This window comes from Pan troglodytes, chromosome 8 (genome assembly GCF_028858775.2).
Source record: "Pan troglodytes isolate AG18354 chromosome 8, NHGRI_mPanTro3-v2.0_pri, whole genome shotgun sequence".
Taxonomy (NCBI): domain Eukaryota; kingdom Metazoa; phylum Chordata; class Mammalia; order Primates; family Hominidae; genus Pan; species Pan troglodytes.
Window position 1 is genome coordinate 27,297,636 of NC_072406.2, and position 15,225 is coordinate 27,312,860.

The 15,225-nt window shown below is 40.2% G+C and overlaps 1 long non-coding RNA gene and 1 other non-coding gene across 2 annotated transcripts; both read left to right on the top strand.

The window, feature by feature from the left end:
* Positions 1-619: 619 nt before the first annotated feature.
* On the top strand, positions 620-11,017 carry LOC107966903 (uncharacterized). Its single transcript, XR_001706962.3, has 4 exons — positions 620-781; positions 1,618-1,686; positions 4,466-4,540; positions 10,688-11,017. It is a non-coding gene; the product is annotated as an uncharacterized LOC107966903 (long non-coding RNA).
* A 1,589-nt stretch (positions 11,018-12,606) lies between these two features.
* MIR1265 (microRNA mir-1265) lies at positions 12,607-12,674 on the top strand. The gene has a single exon (NR_035619.1). It is a non-coding gene; the product is annotated as a microRNA mir-1265 (primary transcript).
* Positions 12,675-15,225: the final 2,551 nt, after the last annotated feature.

Sequence of the window (15,225 nt, forward strand, 5' to 3'; positions counted from 1 at the left end):
ATAAGGAACAAGTTCTATGACAGCATGTACCTCTTTAAAAAAAAAAAAAAAAAAACTTTGTACCAGGTGCAGTGGCTCACGCCTGTAATCCCAGCACTTTGGGAGGCCGAAGTGGGTGGATCACCTGAGGTCGGGAGTTGAAGACCAACCTGACCAACATGGGAAAACCCCATCTCTACTAAAAATACAAAATTAGACAGGCATGGTGGCGCACGCCTGTAATCCCAGCTACTTGGGAGGCTGAGGCAGGAGAATCGCTTGAACCCAGGAGGCAGAGGTTGTGGTGAGCCAAGATCACACCATTGCACTCCAGACTGGGCAACAAGAGCGAAACTCCGTTTCAAAAAGAAAAAACTTTTTAAACATAATTTTTAAGTTTTTTTAAAAATAAAGTACATGTATACATAAAGAGTCAAATAATTTCACAAGGTTGTTACTACAATAGCAGTCCCTTACCACCCTCACCACACCGTCTATGTAGCTTCTCAGAGGCAGCCATTTTGAACTCCTTCAACTGATTGGTATTGACCGCATTTCATTAAATCAACAATGCCTGTGATTCTATGATGCAACAAACGCTGCCGGTTAAACTATGGTACACCAAGAGTTGAGACATATCCTGATTATGGAGATGTTGAAATGTTAAAAAAAAAAAAAAAAAGTGTGTCTCAGAATTGATGAAATGTGGTATTTTCATTTCTTTGAATAACAGACAGCTTATACTTCTTTATTATAAAGTTCGTGAGCCATAGAGAAGACATTTTAAAAATAATTATGCCTGGTAAGTGGTGTAATTGTCCCTCTCTATAGAACTAAATCAACCACAAAATATGTCACTGCTCTGAGGGTATTTTTAGGTTTCCTTTTTTAGACCATACATATACACAACTCAAATGGCCTCCTCCCACTCCTGTTAATTCTGCCTGGATAATTTCTATTTACACTACTGGTTCCAAAGTTTTCATCTCTCAAAAGAGACCTCTGTGGGCCCAGAGGGAATAGATTGAAAGACCCTAATAGGTTATATCACTTCATTTAATGGTATTTAGTGACAGCAAGGACTGAAAGCCTGAATTGGAAAGGAAACCCTTAATTCTACCCCTAATTATCATGATTAAGTAGAAGCTCTGACATTTGATTTTCTTCTTTTACTTGGAATTCTTGCTGTCTTTCAGCATCCACAGTCAGCATGCTCAGAAGGCTTTCTGTTGTAATGAGCTGAACTCTTGGCCCGACAAAAGCCATTCTCTCAGCCACACATTCTACTTGCAGCCAAAGGAATCCAGGCATGATTCCCCCCAGCACATCAGGCCATTGAAGCCCCTCCACCCCCAGCTTTTGCCCAGCATGTTTCCACTACAATGAAGCCTCTTACTTGCATATCTGCGTAGCTAACTCAATTCTTATGACCCAGCTCGAGCATCACCTTCAAAGTCTTCTTTCTTTTTGACTCCTTTTATCTGTGAGTTGCTACTTTCCCAAGCCTCCTACAGCACTTAGCTAATACCTGAATATTAGTGTTGATCACTATATTAGTCAGTTTAGGTTTTGCTACAGTAAGAATCAACACTCCAAATCTTAATTATTGTGTAAACAAAGGCTTGTTTCTATTTCAAGCGAAGCCTGCTCAATTAATGGTGATTCTCTGGGACACCGTCCTCCACGCAGACACGGACATTCGACCTGGTAAGCTGTAGCCTGGACCATTGGGAATGTGGGGCCCATTCATTCAGAACAGCAGTGGGGGAGAACGCTAGCCTAGAATTTATGCTGTCACTTCCATGCACAGCCCATTGGCCAGAAATAGTCACTCTGGTCATGCCTAACTGCAAGGGGAAATGTATGCCCAGGAAATAGCTTAAGATATGAGTGAGCGGCCAGGCGCGGTGGCTCACGCCTGTAATCCCAGCACTTTGGGAGGCCGAGGTGGGCGGATCATGAGGTCAGGAGATCGAGACCACCCTGGCTAACATGATGAAACCCCATCTCTACTAAAAATACAAAAAAACTAGCCGGGTGTGGTGGCGGGCGCCTGTAGTCCCAGCTACTCGGGAGGCTGAGGCAGGAGAACGGCGTGAACCCAGGAGGCGGAGCTTGCAGTGAGCCGAGATCGCGGCACTGCACTCCAGCCTGGGCGACAGAGTGAGACTCCGTCTAAAAAAAAAAAAAAAAAAAGATATGAGTGAGCATTACAAATCTGACTATAACTAATCCAGTCAAAGGCAGTGTCTCCAAAGAGAGGGTGTGAGCATCTTAATCAGTGGAATCATGGCTATTCATCTCACTGCTGCATCCCTGGTTCCAAAAACAATGCCTAGAACTGAAAACATAGCCAGTAAATATTGCATGGATGAATTAATGGTTTAGGTTAATTGAGATCAGCTGCCTGGGACTGAGGGCGAGTCTAGCTTCTCCAAAAGTGCGTGGCTGCCCAATAACAAAGAAATCAAGGTTTGTTGGAAAAATAAAGGAGATAAAATGGCTGCTGAGAAAGTACTGGTGTTGGCTGCAGAGGTTCAGAGACCTGTTGATTGAGTGAAGGGATGGATGGGTGGATGGGTGGATGGGGGCTGTGGGGGATGGTAGGTACATTATTTCCCTGTCCCTATTGCCACTGCTCCTGCCCTTGCAAAGATCGCCATCATTATCACTTGATTATTAAAATGACTCTACATGCGTATCTTCGTCTACCACCATTTTTCTCCCTCTCAATATATTATCTACCTTGATGTGAGAATCCCTTCTAAAACTCAGATTGAATCATGGCATCAGCCTCTTTTAAAAAATTATTCCATAATTTAAAAAAAAACCCAAGTCCTTCATATGATATTCAAGATCCTTTACAATTTGATTAGAACGTGTCCACCTCTACCTTCCTCCACCTACATGGTCTTCCCAAACACATCCAATTAGCTTTAGCTATGCTATACAATTAAAGAGTGTATATCTCCACACTTGTGGTCCTCTGCTTAGTCTTTCCTTTTTGTTTCTATCAGCTATCTAGGTCAACTATTGCTTCCTCCCTGAAGCCTTCCTAGAACTCTTCAGACAGAATTTATCACTCCCTTTTCTAGTTCTCCAATTATACCTGGTGTATACTTCTGGAAAAAAAAAAAAAAAAGAAAAAAAAAAAACAAAAAACAAACTTCTCTTAGGATAATCTGCTTTATATTTGTATTTAAACTATTAAGCCTGGGAAAAGGATTCTCTAGGTTTGTATACGCATCTGTTATATTGTGGTTTTATCAGAGGCATTTGAACCAAAGCAACTCCATCTTGAATCAGGGCTGGGTAAAATGAGGCTGAGTCCTGCTGGGCTGCATTCCCAGATGATTAAGGCATTCTAAGTTACAGGATGAGACAGGAGGTGAGCACAAGATACAGGTCATAAAGACCTTGCTGATAAAACAGGTATCAGTAAACCTACCCAAACCTACCAAAACCAAGATGTCCAGACGAGTGTCCTCTGGTCATCCTCACTGCTATACTCCCACCAGCGCCATGACAGTTTACAGATGCCATGGCAACATCAAGAAGTCACCCTATATGGTCTAGAAAGGAGAGGCATGAATAATCCACCCCTTGTTTAGCATATAACAAGAAATAACCATAAAAATGGGCAACCGGCAGCCTTGGCGCTGCTCTGCCTATGGAGTAGCCGTTCTTTTATTCCTTTACTTTCCTAATTAGCTTGTTTTCACTGTACTCTCTGGACTCTCCCTGAATTATTTCTTGCGTGAGATCCAAGAACCCTCTCTTGGGGTCTGGATCCAGACCTCTTTCCTAAAACAGTTTATTGAGACCGACAGCCATATTTGACTCTCTTGATTAGAATAATGCATTGCATATTATAAGCAGTCATTCATGCTTTCATTCAACAAATGCTGTGGAGTGCCAAATATGTGCCAGACCATGGACAAGACAATTAACATTCATAGAAATGAATTAAATCCTAAGTAGAGTTCCATTCACCCACAGCCCATTGTCATTTTCACAGAGTACATAACGCCATGTGATGATTAATTCATTAATTAAGCTGGTTTCCTAACTTAATGTGAACTTCATTATCTTGTCCAAATGCCTATAGCACTCTTGATACACAGTCTTAGAACAAAACAGAGACCCTCACTGTGAAATACTTCCCAGATAATAGCTCATATTCATTTCCCAAGAGATTAGGTTGCCGCTCTCTGAATTATTTGGAACTTTTCATTGGCCCACCTGACCTTTTGGAGACACACTTGTATTGGTGACAAGATGCAGAAGTTGGGCTACCTGCGTTTATGGCTGCTTATATCTCATTACTCAACACGAAATGTTTGTGATGTTTTTAAGATGATCCTTAATCTTTTCAATGGCCACATAAAACTGTTCTTGTGTACACTGGGGCTTCCTTTTACTTCTTTGTAAGGCACTGATAGAGAAAAATGTACATGTTTTCAAACAGCTCCTATTTTCTTCACAGAGCAGAGGTAGGACATCGAAATGTACGCTGCATTTCCTTTCTATGGTTTTAAGAGCGCAGAGCTAGCCCTCCACGGTAAGCCATCAATCCTATTTCAGATCCAGCCCCTGAACCTCCTTTAAAGCTAATGGAGACAATTATGTCCGTAAACCAAAGAGAAAAGAAACCCCTTCATTTGTAAATTAGCCCAATTCCAGTAGATTGTCTATGTGAAGCCAGGAAAGAATAACATGAAAACATGTCAATCATGAGTCCCTCTATTTAATTGTCTGAAATAAGTGTTGATCTGGGAAGCTTACCACTGATTCCCTCTCAGAAGAAAAAGAATAGTGAACTCTCAACAGCTACTTGGGACACTGGTCTGCAAGCTCTCCCTATTTTCTTCCTAAATCTTTTTGGTAAATGCTAAATGACCAGTCTGGTGATTGCTTTTGGTGCCCCCATAAATCCTCGTAGACCAAGTCTCACTTTCCAGAACCCATTCCTTATGGAGATAGATTGGCTTTCTTTCCATTGTGCCCATTGTTTATTAGAATGAATGAGAGTAGACATCTCTGTAAGATGGTAAAATACTGAAAAGTACTTTTCTCCTTTCTATGAGTGACTGCATCTAAGAACAACTGCATCTGAATTTGGTTCTCATTTAAGAAAGTCGTACGTTGACTACCTATGATAGGACTGAAATCTCCAAGAGCACTGGCCCAGAAAAGTATTTGGAATTTACAGTTATCTTAGGAATTTCTTCCTTTCGGCACGGGGGTGGGGGGGGGTGGGGCGGGAAAGACACTCAGCAAGCATCCCATTGTCATTGAGATGTGGGGACTACAGAGAAGCTTCTGACACAACAGCCAAGATTCACCTCCTACTTCTCCCTTAGGAGAAAACCTGTGTATTTCAAAAATGAAATGAGGTGCGGAGATTTATTTCCACCTACAGAAGCTGTCATCCATGCAGCATTCCCCTATGACATTCCATCTTCATCTTCTTACAACCTTCTTTGACTATTCTCCTCTTGCACCACAGTGACTAAGAATATAACTCACAACAAGAACATCCATTCTTTTCAGTCTGGACACTTTGCCTTCACCACGGATGTGCTGCTCCTGGTTAATAATTGCGCTGTAGCTAAGGCTGCTTGGTCCTGACAGCCAGAGATCCCAGGAGGTTAAGAGAGGAACAGTTGCCTTCCCTTGTTCTCATTAATTCTGTCTACATTCAAAGTCAAGCCCCTCATGCTTCAAAAAAATTATTTCAAACCCAATATTAAAGCTATAGAAAGATAATATATATGGATATTTACAAGATATTTTACGAAGATACACAATTAGGACAAAATTGAAGGAAATTAAGACTTTCAAAATGTTAATAAGGATGGTTGCAGCATTATTGATAATAATGAGAAATTATTTCTGTTGTATTCACTACTGAGTAGCCAGTGCCTGTACACTGCCTGTACACTGATTGCTTATTATAGAGCAATCATTAAATACTTGTTAAATTGAAGAATGATAAATAACTTATTAGACTTTCCTAGTTTAAAACTTCAATTCCTTTTAGATCAGAAATATAATTATCTAATGATGCTACCAAACAATACCTGCAGGTATTGGGTAGAGTAGGGACAACTCCATGGCATACTGCAGGTATTGATGTGGGTAGTGGTTGCATGAAAATACACACACACACACACACTCACTCAGTCACTCACGTACTCATCCAGATGAACATTTATGATTAGTGCATTTTAACTACTTTATTGTTTCTATGACATCCTCAATTTTTTAGAAAGTAGATAACTATGGTATGATGCTTCTAATCGATGTGAAAATCTGTTTTGTTCTCCACTGAGAAGGCCCTTTCTCTACTTTTGCTTTTAAGGATCCTTTATTCCTGGTCCTATTTGTCTGCTATTTGATTAGCATATACCTATTGGCCCTATTTTCCATTAGCTCTTTCTTAAACGGTTTATAGTCCCAGATAATTGTCTGAATTCATTTTGCTTTTCTGAAAAACAAAACCCACAAAACTTGAAACCATAAAACAAAAACCTAAAAAAAAAAAATACAAAAATTGTCAAACACATTTGGACACACTAGAATATGATTTTACAAAAATAATGTAAAGTTGATCACTATTCAGCATTCTTAGAATCCTAAGACTTCTAATTAAGGAAGCACCCAAAATAACATGGAAACAACCTCTACAGCTTGCAATGATTGGGGCTCTCTCGCCAAACAACTTTCTACTCTACTTAGAGAGCACCTAACAACTTCAGACCACAGTCACTGGTGAATGTGCTATTATGAATGGAGACCCCCTTACAATGTGACTTTGAAATGGCCCTATATCCCCTTTATCCAGGCTTCAATCTCCCCAAAACACAAGAGGCTGCAATTAGATCTAAGGTCACAGTCAGTGCTATGTTTCTCTGTTTCAATAAAAGTTGAGTATTAGTTATATTAGCAGTACTTCTGAGGTCTTCAATTTGATTGAATAACTAGATATTGTACCACTATTTAAAACAGCCAAAATATGGAATCAATCCAAGTGCCCATCAATGGATGAACAGATGAATAAAATGTCGAATACTGTTCAGCCATAAAAAAAATGAAATCCTGCCATTTGCAGCAGTATGGATGAAACTGGAGGTCATTAAGTGAAATAAGCCAAACACAGACAGACAAATATCACATGTTCTCACTCATCAATGGGAGCTAAAAAAGTGGATTTCATCAATATACAGAGTAGATTGGTGGTTACCAGAGGCCAGGAAAGGGTGGGGAAAGGAGATGATGAAGAGAAGTTGGTTAATCGGTACAAATATATCATTGGCTAGAAGAAATAAGACCTAGTGTTAGATAGATCAGTAGAGTGACTATAGTTTACAATATGCTATTATATATTTCAAAATAGCTGGAAGATAAGAATTCAAATAGTTCTAGCATAAAGAAAAGACAAATATTTAAGGTGACAGGTATCCCAGGTACACTGATTTGATCCTTACAAATTTTATGAATGTATTAAATCATCACATGAAATTATATACATCTTCTATGCATCAGTTTATAAGAAGAATAACCATAATTTATTTTCTTTCACTGTCTACATAAAAATAATTTAGGTTTTATTTCCCAAGTCAATAATGCAAATGATTGTTGTCTCATGTAATAAAGGTTTAACAAACACTAGTTAGAGGCAAGGAACTTGATTCTTTGTTACAGGGCACCAAATTGAGTATACTTCATTGTCTCTCCATAAATATTAATTAATGACTTTGTAGCTATTAAAATTATTATCTTCAGTGCCCCAGAGTTAATACACTACTACTAAGTAAGCAGCTCATCTCCATTTTAGAAGTCTGGACTGTCTTTAGAATTTTCCTAGAGTTTATAATCAGACCACCCTTGATGTTGTAAGTATTAATATTTTGACCAAACTGGGTGAAAACCAGGAAAAGTCAAAAATAAAGGTTAAAACTCAGCTTTGTACTTGTTCTATGAACATAAAAGGCCAGAAATGAATGAGGCATATCACATTAAGCTTCTCTGCACTTCTGTACTAATCTGCTGGAAGGATTAGTTTGGTTGTTTTAAAGGAATAATGAGCTCAAGATATTGTCTTAGCCTTAAGCTGGAATTTCTGAATATTGATTTAGTGTCACCATAAACTAAGTGGACGTGTGCTGCCAAGCTGAAGATATCTATTATTTCTTCGTCATCACTATCCCTTGTTCAAGAATCTGCCTCACCCACAGCTCAGAGGGTGGAAGCCCACCTATGACAGCTGCTAGGATTGGGGAAGGTGGCACCCAACCTAGACCGGCCCATGAGATCCTCCCACGCAGGAATTTGAAAGTGAGAAACAAACTGTGAATTCATCAGATGGTGTTGAATTGAAAGCAGGGCCATATAAAGTTAGGCACCACTTGGCATGTACAAACCAAATACAAGGTAAAGTCATGGTGATCAGGAACCAGGAAGCTGGCTGAGAAAGCTGGTAACTGAGTGGGGAATATCACAGATCACAGAGGAAAGATTTAACCCAAAAAGAACAGGTTAGAGATAATGCATGCCTTATGGCATCCTGGTCACTGTGATACACTGCTGTACTCCTGGCCATTGGCTTTGTGTGTATTTTAGTACATTTAAAATTGACACATATTATACATATTTATGGAGTATAGTGTGATATATCAATGCATATCTGCATTGCATAGTGAATGCTACTGGGTTTTAAAAGATTACCTGTAGTCTTAATCAATCTCCACTTTGCTGTGCCATTGTAAAAGTGATAAATATGAGTATTTATAGCCTCATCCTGTCTCTCAAACTCATCCACATTCACATTTACACACACTCATATAATTGGTACATACAGCCAGTACAGAATTAAAGAAGGCAGAATGATTAGACTTGATGTGTATTAGAAAAGAAAACTACTCAAGGTGGGAGCCTGCGCTGGAGAAATATACCCCGGACAGACTGGGGAGAAGTTTGAGATCTTTTGAGAGAATTAAATAAGACTAAAGGCAGTTAGGATAATGAATGAGACATTAGAAAAGAGTTTTAAAAGTTTTTACCATTTGTTTAAGTGGAATTCTTTTTTGGAACTCTTCAGGTTGTTTTGGTAAAGATTTTATTTTCCAAAGTGTTCTTAGGAAATCGTCTTGCATTTCTTTCTTAATGAGAGCCTGGCTGAGACTGGACAGAAGGCGACCCAGTGTTATTTGGGTTATGGCAAACCCCAATCTCTTTCAGACATGAGTGTTTCTCAACAGAATTCTAAAAGCATTTTTAGTGGGACAATTCTTCATTGTGCAGGACCATCCATTAGCTTGAAGTACGTTAGCATCACTAGCCCCTGGGCACTAAATGACAGAGCACTTCTCAGTCACTGTGACAACCAAATACATTCTGCACCCATTTCCAAATGCCCCCAGGGTAGGAGAATACTGCCTGTGGTGGAACACCAGGGATCTAGACATTAATAAATTGGCTTCCATTCATTGCAATGAAACAATTCCTGATGAAGACAGTGGCTCCTAAATAAGCATATGAGAATCATTTAATTCTTCCCTAAAGCACTCAACTCAAATATACATAGGATCCTAGATAGCGAACATGATGCTATTTGCTTCATCATGAACAAGGATTGCAAATGCAGCATAAGATATTATCCTCCTAGTCTAACACAAAATCCTGAAACTGAAAGTGGGTAATGACAACTAACGTCAATGGGAAGATAGCAGAGTAGGCCTTTCACAAAAAAAACATGGCAGACAGCAAGAAGAAAATGGGCCTCAGTCTGGAGATGAGGTTAAGAAAGTTCGTGACCTCAGAAAGATAAAATCAGAGTAAATCCATATGCTATTGTTTAGATGTTTGTCCCATCAAAATTTGTGCAGAAATTTGATGCCTGGTCTTGGAGGTAGGGGCCTAATGGGAAGTGCTTGGGTCATGGGGGTGGATTCCTTATAAATAGATTAATGCCTTCCCTATAGGGGAGAGCCATTTCCACAAGAACTGGTTATTATAAAGAGCCTGGTGCCTCCCTCTCTCTCTCTCGCTTTCTCTCTCACTGTGTGATCTCTGCACACGTTGGCTCCCCTTCACCTTCCACCACAAGTGGTAACAGCCTGAGGATCTCACTAGAAGCAGATGCTGAGACCATGCTTCCTGTACAGCCTGCAGAACCAGGAGCCAGATAAACCCCTTTTCTCTATAAATTACCCAGCTGCAAGTATTTCCCTATAGCAACACAAAATGGACTAAAACAACATACTTTTGTATCAAATCCCATAATACTGAGGCTAAAAGCATGAATAGAAGTTAACAATTTGAGCACACCTTGTACTAGGCACTAGTTAGAAAATGCTACCATTCTTAGACAAATAAAGGCAAGTGCTGCTTCATAAGATGAGGTTCTTAAAAACTGTGGTTCAGCAAAAGTGCATTTTAAAAATAAGATTTGTGCACTTGTTTCTCCGTCTACCCTCTACAGTGTTCTTCTCCCAGATAATCACATGAGCCACTTGCCCACCATTTTCATGGCTGTGTGAAAATATCAGCTTCTCAGTGAGGTTACCTGACCACCCAGTTTGAAACAGCAGCCTCCACTCTGAGCTCATCACTGTCTGTTTCTCTTCTCTTATCTGTTCTTTTCCACAGCTCTTCTCACCATTCAGTACACTGTGCATTCACTTTTTTTTTTTTTTTAATCTAGGTGGAAGGCAGTCCGTTCACTGGGATGTAATGGATTTTTTAAAGTCCAGATTGAAGGCAGTATCCCTTCATCGTGATGGAAGGAATTTAAAACTTTCTAGTTGGGAAGACAAATGAAAAGCCTCGTAATGAGGTTAAAGTCAAGGATGCAAAAGAAACCTACCCCCACAACCACATAAATGGTATGCTAATGTGTGTGTGTTGCCTCAGACACCACAGTGACTATCTTTGTATGAAGTATAAAGCAGACCAATTCAGACAAAAATGAAAATGTACCAGAAAAAAATAATTTGGACCCTGTTGAAAATGAAATCTATTTCAAAAGCTTCAATCCTCTCTTTACTGCGATTGTCTGTAACTGACTATGAATTTAAGAAGTTGTGTTTCATTGTTAATTGCAATATTTTTCAAAGCTATTATACTCTAGGTCTGGAGATCACAGTTGATCTAGGTTTGGTGGTCTGCTACAGAGGGAGATTTCTTTTTTGAAGGGTTTTTTTTTTTTTTTTTGGCGGGGAGCAGGGTGGGATGAGGGCAAAAGGGGATTAAAATAGGTGGCAAATGATAGCTTTCATCCTTAGTGAAAAGCCATGGCTTCTAGAAATGTCTACCATCTGACAGTCATTCGACAAATGTCTATTGAGCACCCATATATGCCAGGTACTGTTCTGGACCCTTGGGATACATCAACGATCAAAACAGAGAAGCAGCCTGTCCTCCTGCAGCTTCCTTTCTGGAGAAAATTCTAAAATATGACTAGGTGGTCTTCGATTAATTGACTATTTTTCTTTAGCAGAAAATTTTGTGACAGCATTGAGGGTTAGGAAAGAGTTTTCAGGCCAGGTGCGGAGGCTTACACCTATAATCCCAGCACTTCGGGAGACTGAGGCGGGGAGATTACCTGAGGTCAGGAGTTCGAGACGAGCCTGGTCAACATGGCGAAACCCTATTTCTACTAAAAATACAAAAAAATTAGCCAGGCGTGGTGGCGCATGCCTGTGATCCCAACTACTTGGGAGGCTGAGGCAGGAGAATTGCTTGAACCCAGGAAGTAGAGGTTGCAGTGAGCAGAGATTGTGCCACTGCACTCCAGCCTAGGCAACAGCGAGATTCTGTCTCAAAAAAAAAAAAAAAAGAAAAAAAAGAAATTTTAAAAAAAAAGAAAAAAGAAAAGAATTTTGAAAAATTTTCTGGTGCTCCCTTAGAAACCATCACTAAAAATTTCATCTTTGCTTCTGCTTATGGTATTGAAAGCTTTTTGTTCATATCAGAAATATATATGCAGAGTTTTCTGTGGTAAGGAATTGTGCTAAGAAGCAGGAGGGGATATAAACATATGTGAGACGTATCTGTCAACTTATCCTTTGATGGGTTCCGCCCACACCACGGTTTCAAAGGAAAATACTATCATCTCTGTATTGCAATGGCCGGGCAACATCATTCTGCCCATGGTACCTCCAGTAAATACAGAACAGAGCTGGAACTCTGCCTTTCACTCAATTAAAGCCCCTTGTGGTTCAAATGTTTACACAATAGAAACTAACAAAGAAACCAAAGGCCAAACAGCAGTGGTTGGGGCAGAAGGGTCTTTTAATCCTGGGTCTGAGGACCAATGTCCTAAAGGGATAAAAACCCACCCAATGTCACCAGAGGCAGAAATAGGATGCATGCTGCCTGTCATCCGATGATCAGAGACCATATATTATTCTCTCTGTTCAGATCCATCATTGAGGTTTTTATGAGAGAAGGCTGTCTTGAAGGAATGCTTTATCTCGATTTGCACACACCGCAAGTCAACCAGAGCTAGAGGGAGCTGCCATGTTTGTGCTGGAAGTGATAGAGCTGGGCTGCAGGCGGGGGAGGATGGGGGAGGTAGGAGAGCAGACGTCTATTGATTTGGTGTTTTAGCTAATCGACCTACGGTTTGGGACTCAGGATGTGGTCAAGTGTTGTTAAGGCATGTTCAGCAACAATACTTGACCACATTTTGAATTCCAAACCATATTCTTCAACTTTTTCCACATATTTGGTGTAATCCTCCATTTTCTATTTTTGAGTTCGACAAAAAGGGGTCAAGAAAATATAAATGCATTTCGAGAGTTTTTTAGACCTCCAAAGGTCTTGAAGAATAATATTTTGAGGAGTTAGGTATAAATAATTCAGAAACATATGGATAGAATTTACTTCTATATATCAGAATGTAACACAAAGTAAGGAGAAATATTTGACTGTACTGTGCTTGGTAGGGTCCCAGTGTTTGAAAGAAGTGCAGCCACATGAACCATTCTGGGCTGCTTCCTGTCCCGCTTTTGTACGCATCTCTCTCTCTCTTGCTTTCAAGCTGCCTGAACATGTACTAGACTTCAGGTATATTGTAAGGAATAACAGCCGGTAGTTTGAGGGACCCATACATCCCTCATGTACGGCCATAGATGCTATGTTCAGCAAATATGAACAAACACAGCAAAAATCTATGCTGTGCTCTCCGCCACATCGATGCTGGCTTTTCTAGCATTCCATCCAATTCCAGCTTTCTGCTTGTCTCAGAAATGGATGGGGGTCAGGGGTGTGACAGGAATAGCTTCATAACTTGAGGAACCCAGTACAAAATGAAAATGTGGGCCCCTTTTTCAATAAGTATTAAGAATGTTAGGATGGCAACAGCAGAACGTTCGAAGAAGGCTGGGGAGTTTGGCCCAGGAAGCCGGCCCTGCGTGGTGATGCCCTAAGGCATTTTTTCCCCTCTAACATTTCTTCTTTCTCTTTCTTTCTTTCTTTTCTTTCCTTCCTTCTTTCTTTCTTTCTCTTTCTTTCTTGAGATGGAGTCTCACTGTGTTGCCCAGGCTGCAGTGCAGTGGTGTGATCTCAACTCACTGCAACCTCTGCCTCCCTGGTTCAAGTGATTCTCCTGCCTCAGTGGCTGGGATTACGGGCGTCTGCCACCACCACCTGGCTAATGTTTGTATTTTTAGTAGAAACAGGGTTTCGCCACGTTGCTTAGGCTGGTCTTGAACTCCTGACCTCAAGTGACCTTCCCACCTTGGCCTCCCAGACTACTGGGATTACAGGCATGAGGCAGCATACCTGGCCGCCCTTCAACATTTATTTTGGCAAATAAAAACAAGATGATGGCAGAATAATAAATGTGAACACCGATTTAAAAGGTAGTATGGCCTGAGATTGTAATGGAAGGATTTGGATTTCCCAAGCACTGCTAACTAAAATCAAGAGACAGGACCAGATATCAGCAAACATTTCAAAAGGAATCACCGTACGGTGAAAAGAAATAAAGCTGTAGACGGAACCAGCTGAGTTCTAATTAGCAAAGAGGTAAGCAATTCAGAAGAGTGGTGAGGCTACAGTTCTTGAGGCCATTGTGCTATTTGTTTTTTTTAATAGAGACTCTAAGGAAAGCCATTAATGCAAAGAAAGGAATTCTATTTAAACCTGATGGTGCTGTGTTGCATTAGGTTGGTACAAAAGTAATTGCAGTTTTTGCCATTAAAAGTAATAATGATATGGCCTGTAATCCCAGCACTTTGGGAGGCCAAGGTGGGCAGATCACCTAAGGTCAGGAGTTTCAGACCAGCCTCGTGCTTGGCAATGAGCCAAGATCGTGACACTGCACTCCAGCCTGGGTGACAGGGTGAGACTCCATCTCAAAAAAAAAAAAAAAAGTAATCATAATAACACCAAGAAAGTTTTAAAATAAACATTGAATCACTTTTGGGATGTTTAATATGTGGGCAAGTCTCTGCTTTTGCAATTTTTTATTTTTTATTATTTTGAGACAGAGTCTTATTCTGTCGCCCAGGCTGGAGCACAGTGGCACTATCTCAGCTCACTGCAACCTCCGCCTCCTGGGTTCAAGTGATTCTCCTGCCTCAGCCTCCCAAGTAGCTGGGATTACAGGCATGCACCACTATGCCTGGCTAATTTTTTTTTTTTTTTTTTTAGTAGAGACGGAGTTTCACCATGTTGGCCAGGCTGGTCTTGAACACCTGGCCTCAAGTGATCCACCCGCCTCAGCCTCCTAAAGTGCTGAGATTACAGACATGAGCCACCACACCCAGATGCTTTTGCAATTTTTTATTTGACCACATGCTTTACTCAGTGTTGCCTAAAGAGAGATCTCTACTTCTTCCCTCACAGTTGCCAGAGATGAATAAATGTGTAAAGCAACAACTCTTGCACTCTGAAGTCACCTTACAACAATCTCTTTTACGATGAGTCTTGAGAATGAGACCACCGAATCTAAATGTAGGCATTGCCCATAACATTTGTTTCTAGAAATGTTGTACATGGCCTGCTCTTATGTATTTATTTTTAAAAGAAATATTTTTTCTGCTGATAAAAATTTAAGCGATGATACAGAAGGGTGCAGAGTACAAAACTGAAATCTCTTGTTTATTTCCATCTGTTTTGTGAGAAGCCTGTTAATATCCTTTGAAATTCTTCTGCAAGCTTTGTCATATTATATTATAAAGAGCACTTTATAAGTTCAGTATTTTTTACAGTTTCTCATTCATCTTTTTTGTT